This window comes from Portunus trituberculatus, chromosome 47 (assembly GCF_017591435.1).
Source record: "Portunus trituberculatus isolate SZX2019 chromosome 47, ASM1759143v1, whole genome shotgun sequence".
In the NCBI taxonomy this organism is placed as follows: Eukaryota; Metazoa; Arthropoda; class Malacostraca; order Decapoda; family Portunidae; genus Portunus; species Portunus trituberculatus.
This window is the reverse complement of record NC_059301.1, coordinates 442,492-449,991: the sequence shown is the minus strand read 5'-3', so window position 1 is coordinate 449,991 and position 7,500 is coordinate 442,492.

The following is a 7,500-nucleotide window of genomic DNA, read 5'->3' as shown; positions in this document are numbered from 1 at the left end:
GTTGGTTACTGTTACAGGTAGTAAGTTGTATCAAATAAACACGCTGATTAAAGATGCAAAGGTTTAATTTGAGCATGAGGCGTTGTTGTTTCAAGGCTGATGTGTTCTTTGTCTTGCTTTGTCGCTGGAGTGTCGCAATACTTGAAATGTGTTTGGAGAACTGTCGTATTGTGAAGTTTGTTTGTGCTGCGGCGGAGGTGTTGTGTGTTGTGGTTGGTCTGGGCCGTGAAATGTTTACTTAGCGTAGAGATGTGCTGCTGAAAATGTTGCGGAAGATATATTTGAGATGGGAATTAATATATCAAGTTAAAGAAAGGCAAGGAGTTTATTCATCTTTCCAGAAGCCTCTCAGAGTTTGTCATGCCTACGTAGTTAACAGCTGCTTCAATAAACAATGTCGCTGTTATTTGCTTATCATTATAGAATTTTTGGAAAGTTTGAATATTCATGAAAAAATAAAGAAATAAAGCAATTAGACTGGTTATGGAAATGCTATAAAAAAAATACGAATATTTGTACCTGCGAATGCGGAAACGAATATTCAATCCATCTCTAACATTGAGTACTCTGTAATGCAATACTCTCATATTGTAGTTGAAACCTGTTGTAATTCTGAACTTGATAGTATTTATATTCCTTGCAGAATGGAAAAAAATATAATGGCAATGAAACTCAATAAAGACAAAGCAATTACCGCCGTCAGGAACAAAGTGCCATTAATGAGGCAATATTCAATTAACTATTCTCTTTAAATTGATGCAGATTACTAAAGGTATGAACTTTTCACAGATCCTTTAGAATAAAAAAAATACTTAAAAGGTCCAATGATTATAATATTAGCACACCGGGCATTATATTGATATATACACAGACAGATATGTAGACAGACAGACAGATAGATAGATAGATAGATAGATAAACAGATAGATAGATAAATTAATAAATAGATACATATACGTATGCATATATGAGAGAGAGAGAGAGAGAGAGAGAGAGAGAGAGAGAGAGAGAGAGAGAGAGAGAGAGAGAGGAAGGGAGGGAGGAAGAGAGTCAAGCGTAACTCATTTTAATTAAGCTTCATATGTGCCTTGCCGCCTAAATTGACTGTTAACATTATTTTCACAGCGCACCGCCCTCCCTTCCCTCCACCCCGTCACCCCTGCCTCATCCCCTTCGGCAGGTAATTTCCCACAGGTATGTGTCCAATCAGGATTTGTGGCCGGAACGCAAAAATGAAGGTCACAGTTGAGGATGAAAAACAAAAACAGAAATTACTTGGAAATTTATTAACGTCTTATTTGATTTTGGATTAGATGAATATTTTTTATTTACGTTTTTAACCAATGTTTTTCTTTGTGAGTCTGCCTGAGTGTGTTTAATTTGTTTTCCTCCAGCTAAGCACGAGATGGATACTCGTTTAGCAAATAGAATACCAGTGATCGGTATTTCAGCACTATATCTGTGCACCTTACAGTATCTAGATGTTTGATGTGTTTTCCATCCTTTTTATGGTTGGGTCACTTAGGGCGATTCGCTTCACCTTACGTGAAGGAAGTATTTTGAGGGTCTTATCCTAAGCATTTTGTGCCGCTGAATCCGAAAATCGTAGTTGGGTCACTCGTTAGCGGTAAGTTTTCGCGCAAATTGCAAATTTCGGAAATTGGCAAGAAAAAAATTGCAGAATGAGAACCAGACGTCGTAGAGACCTCGTTTTGGACTCAAATTGAAGCTTATTAGGAGCACAACAAAAGTTATAAAATGCTTCTGGCTGTATCTGTTCTCATAAAGGCACTACTGTATGATTCATAGAAAATGGGAATTTTTCTCTGACTGTCCCCTCATGGTCGTACTTTATGACATACGGTAATGAAATTTCGCAAATAAATGTAAAATTGCATTGGCTATAATTTTAGAAATTAGCTATAAACCCGTAAATAAAATAAATTCATTTATTATATCGCACATTTTCCTTCCCAGGGCTCGCAATGAAATCGTGTGTCATTTGCGGTGCAACTAACGGAGATGTGGTCCTTCGACCTCGGACGCCCAAGGAGGATGTTCGGAGTATGCTGGCCAAGTGGGCTTCGAAAGGCGAATTCGTAGAGGCCCACAGGAGGTCCTCTAGAAGGGACGATTGGTCCTGGCACCGACAGTGCATTGCTAAAATCCAGCCCCACAAATTCGCGAGGCAGTACGAAGATGAACAACAGGACCTTGCGGCGGAGGCCCAACTCGGACCTTCAAGGTAAAGATCCTCAGACTTCAATCGGCGCCTGCTGCTCGCCGTCCAACTCGACAGCAGTCTGGACCTTCACACCATCATCTCCATCTATGAGCTGTCCCTGTTCCCTCTTGCCCTCTTTGACGACCAAGGCTACCCGCGGGTCACGACAAAAAGTGCCCTTCTCAGAGTTCTGGAGAAGATGAACGCGGCGGTCTCCACGGCCTCCCAACCCCCTTCATCCTCTCGCGTGCTGGTCCTCGACGGTATGGCTATCCTTCAGCAGCACCCGTTTCCGGCTCAGCAAACTTCAAGGAGCTAGTTGGATCCTTCCTGCAGAGAGTTGCCCGACTGGGTGTTGGCTACGGGAGTTGCACCTTGTCTTCGACAGGTACGACATCGGCGCGTCCCTCAAAGACAAGACGAGGGAACAGCGAGCCCGAGGTGGAGGATACGATATGGACATCCAAGCAGCGACGAGGATCAAAGCTGGAATGACCATGGCTCACATCTTGTCCACCAAAAGCAACAAGGATGCTATGACCTCTCTCATTGCCTCCCAAATCCAGCACCATTCATGGGGATTACGCGTCGTCTGCGCGTGGCGCGGCAAAGCCGTGGCAACTTCTGGACCGGACGGAGCCAAGTTCGCTTCAGAACAAGAGGAAGCGGACACTAAGATGATATATCATCTCTCCTGCTCGACAAAGATGTGGAGGCAACCGTAGTTTCTCCGGACACTGACGTCCTCGTCCTCCTCCTCCGACACTTCCCCAAGATACCTCCCAACACGTGCCTCCAGCTTGGCAAGACGGCTTTCAACGTTCAGCTCATCCACGACAAACTGGGCTCTCACGCGGATGTGATCACGTCCTTCCATGCTCTGACTGGTTGCGACACCACTTGCGCCCTCTTCAGGAAAGGCAAGTTGCAAGCTTGGCCTGTGTTCCAGGCGGCCGACCAGGCAACCCTCGATGCTCTGGGTACACTCCGAAGCCCTGGTCCGCTGACGCAAGAGAGCCTGGACGTGCTGTGCCGATTCGTGAGTAGAATTTACGGATATACCTGCTCTCTGCCGCAGGCGAGGTGGACGGCACTTCAGAAGAAGAAGGTTGGAGCAGCACTGGCCCCTCCGACAGTCGCCGCCACCACCCAGCACATTATGCGAGCCCAGCTACAGGCCGTCGTCTGGGAGGGGGCCGTGAAGAAGGAGTTGGTGACCCTCGACCCGACCAAGTATGGCTACGAAGCAGACCTGGCGCCTATTCCTTCCACCCTGCCTCCCGCCCCGCAAAGTATCATGGATGTGATGCAGTGCGGATGCAAGACGAACTGCTCGACCAATCGCTGCCGCTGTCAACGCCTGCAGACTCCTTGTTCGGAGCTTTGCGATTGCTCCCCCGAGATGTGCATCAACGACGAGGAAGATGGGCATGAGGACGTCGATGGCGTAGACGACTAGATATTCTATTTTTTTTTCAACCTGTGAACGCTCGCTATTTTGTGTTCTGTATTTTTTATGTTCTAATTGTGATTTTCCAAAATACGCGGAGGAGACTCGGTTTCGTTGTTTGAAATTTTGTGTTCTGGATTAAACTATTATTTATTGTGAGACCTAGATGCTTGTTTTGTTGGATCGATTAAACGCTAGTGAATAATTCAGTTGAAATACCCTGTTCTACGCAATAATTTTGCCCACCCTTGCACAAATTCGTTAATTACATGTGTCCTAAGAACAATTGTTTGTTATTTTATTTTTTTTACTAATTAAAAACTAAATTTTAAAAAAGGAACTCAGTTCCTTCTTTAAAATTTAGTTTTTAATTTTTAAAAAATCAGGCTTTAAGGCCAAAATTATTCCTTTTATATTTTTTTCCATTTTTTTCCAATTATCTATAATTTCCATTATAGTTCAGTAATGCGAACAGATACAACCACGGAGTACTACATTACATTTTATGCACTCTTAAAAAAGCTTCATTTTAAGACAAAAACCAGGGTCCTACGACGTCTGGTTCTCATTCTGCAATTTTTTCTTGCCAATTTCCGAAATTTGCAATTTGCGCAAAAACTTACCAATAACGAGTGACCCAACTATGATTTTCGGATTCAGCGGCACAAAATGCTTAGGATAAGACCCTCAAAATACTTCCTTCACCTAAGGTGAAGCGAAAGCCTTTTTTCCGCCCTAAGTGACCCGACTATATCCATGCAGGGAGGCGGTGGTGTAGTGGATAACATGGGAGCGTGGGATCAGGTAGACGTCCACGAGTAGGTTCGAATCCCACCAAGTACGGCCTTGAAACTTTGCCATTGTCGAGTGGTTCAAAATTACCTACATGTCACCATGATGCCCAGGTTCTAGGTGGTTACACCAAAGATGCGTTACGGTGGTGATATGGGTACCACTATAAATAAAATTGCCTGCGCCACTAATGGGTGGAAGCTTAACAGCGCTTCCAATACTCTTCGAGTTACCTACAGGCGCTATATAGGCCAGGACATAAAATAGATAAAATAAAATAAGAAGTTTGTATACATACGAAGTAGCAATATATATTAAGCTGTATTAAGAGAACTACAGTGATAAGGTGAACCGGAGACCCATCACGTTGACTCGAATTACTAATTCATTTGGTCTTCACCTGTGAGGACACACATTGATCAGTCATGACAATCCATACCCAGTAACTTACGAGAAATGACAATTAGCCTACTCCGTAATACTATATCTAAGTTAACGTTAGTCGTCGCTCCGTCACAAGCTACACACAACATCAATACGACGCTAATAAACATGCTAAATACGAACAACACTATCAAGTAACCCAACATATGCACCAGTGATGAATACAATACATCACCATCGTTAACCTCGTACGTAAACTAACAAAGGAAATACGTACAATGAACTTACGTGCTGAGGTTTAATATACGACATGTTACTCCTCAAAATCTCCTCCCCTTATGGCTGTCCTGTAGATCATCGGAGTGCGAACCCTAACACTCTCTCTCTCTCTCTCTCTCTCTCTCTCTCTCTCTCTCTCTCTCTCTCTCATTCTGAGGCAGCCAGACCACATAGACAACCACAAGCGATCCATTTCCTTGTAGTCTTCAGAAAGTACTTTGTGTCTCTACCCTTAGCGCTGCGTCATCAGCTTAACCACATAATCACAACACTCACTACTTTTTTTTTACATGCAGTTAACTTCACTATTGTAAATAAGTACTCTAGTGAAATCAGTTTCCTTACTTTTTTCCTCTAATTAAATCACATTCCTTACTGTTAAACATGCTTTGCTTTTCCTCTCTCTCTCTCTCTCTCTCTCTCTCTCTCTCTCTCTCTCTCTCTCTCTCTCTCTCTCTCTGTCTTTTAATTCATCAGGGCATATCTTTTCAGCAGTTTGTTCATTGTTTTCACTTATTTTCATTACCATACGAAAGTGTGAGGCGGAAAATGCACTGCACATTACTAAATAATATTGAAGAGAATGAAGACCGTAAACTTAGGTAAGATATTACATAAGCAAACAGCAACAACAACAGTAACATCAACAACAGCAATAACCGCAACAACAATTATTATTACTATTACTATTACTAGTACTACTTGTACTACCACCAGTAGAAACAGCAGCAGCAGCAGCAGTAGTAGTAGTAGTAGTAGTAGTAGTAGTAGTAGTAGTAGTAGTAGTAGTAGTAGTAAAGAAGAAAAGAAAAACAGAAAACAACAGCAACAACAACAATAATAGTAACAACAACAAAAACAAAACAACCACAAAAACAACAACAAACAAAAACAAACAAAAACAACAATAAGAACGACAACAACAACAACAACAACAATCAATAATAATAATAATAATAATAATAATAATAATAATAATAATAATAATAATAATAATAATAATAATAATAATAATAATAATAACAATAACCATAATAGTAATAATATAATGATAGCAATGATGATAAATGTTGTGATAATATTGATAATCATGTTTCTCTTACTAATCTTCTACATATTAAAGTCCTGTGTTATTAACGCGAGCTCGCACTCACACACACACACACACACACACACACACACACACACACACACACACACACACACACACACACACACACACAGAAGGAACAGTGCCCTCCTTTGTCTCATAGCCTGGCACCTCTCTCTCTCTCTCTCTCTCTCTCTCTCTCTCTCTCTCTCTCTCTCTCTCTCTCTCTCTCTCTCTTCCTTTCTCTTCCGTTCTCGTGTCTCTCTCCTTGTCACTTTTATCTGGCTTATATTCTCATGTGCCTTTTATTTCCCTTCGTTTCTTTATTTTCATTTCATTTCATATTATTTAACTGTCTTTCCCTTCTATCGTGTCTATTCTTATGTCTCCTTTCTCTCCTTGGCCTCCTATCCTTTGCAATATACCTCACATTTAACGACTACAATTCATTCCCTCAATTTTTGCATACTATCTCTTTCATTCTCCTTCTCTTCCTTATCTATATTCTTCCGTACATTTTTTTCCACCTCTTACGTTCTCCCTTCTCTTATCACCCCTTCGCCGGTCTACCAAGCCACCCACCCACCCACCCCCACCCACACACACACACACACACACACACACACACACACACGGTTTCACAACTGGTATTCATTTAATATCGCTACGTTACTTGGTATTTACTATGGTGATCTTCGCTTCGCTTACATGCACTCTTCCTATATTTTATTACTATAAGGTGACGCATAGGCAGTAACTTTCCTGTTTAGTAATAAAGTCACATTTTGAGAATTCTGTAGTCACTGTTTCATTAGTTATAATTTTGTGGATTCACTGAGAGAGAGAGAGAGAGAGAGAGAGAGAGAGTGGGGGAGAGGGAAGAGATTCTAAAGGTTCAGATTAAAGCCTTATTTTTAATCAACCTTTTGAAAATCAGGTTGAAATGCATACAAGCACTCTCTCTCTCTCTCTCTCTCTCTCTCTCTCTCTCTCTCTCTCTCTTTCCTTGGAATGCTAAGAGGGAGCCGCCTTTACTTTACTCCTTAATGTCCGCGAGACTCGACGAAACTAAATCATTTTCTTTAATTTACATACAAAACTCCGCCAGCTGAGTCGTTTTGCGATAAAATACTGACGCTGTCCTTTACTTAAATTGCTTTGACAACGGACGGCTTGGATGTGCTATGCAGTGTGTGTGTGTGTGTGTGTGTGTGTGTGTGTGTGTGTGTGTGTGTGTGTGTGTGTGTGTGTGTGTGTGTGTGTGTTTAAGCTTCGTGTTGC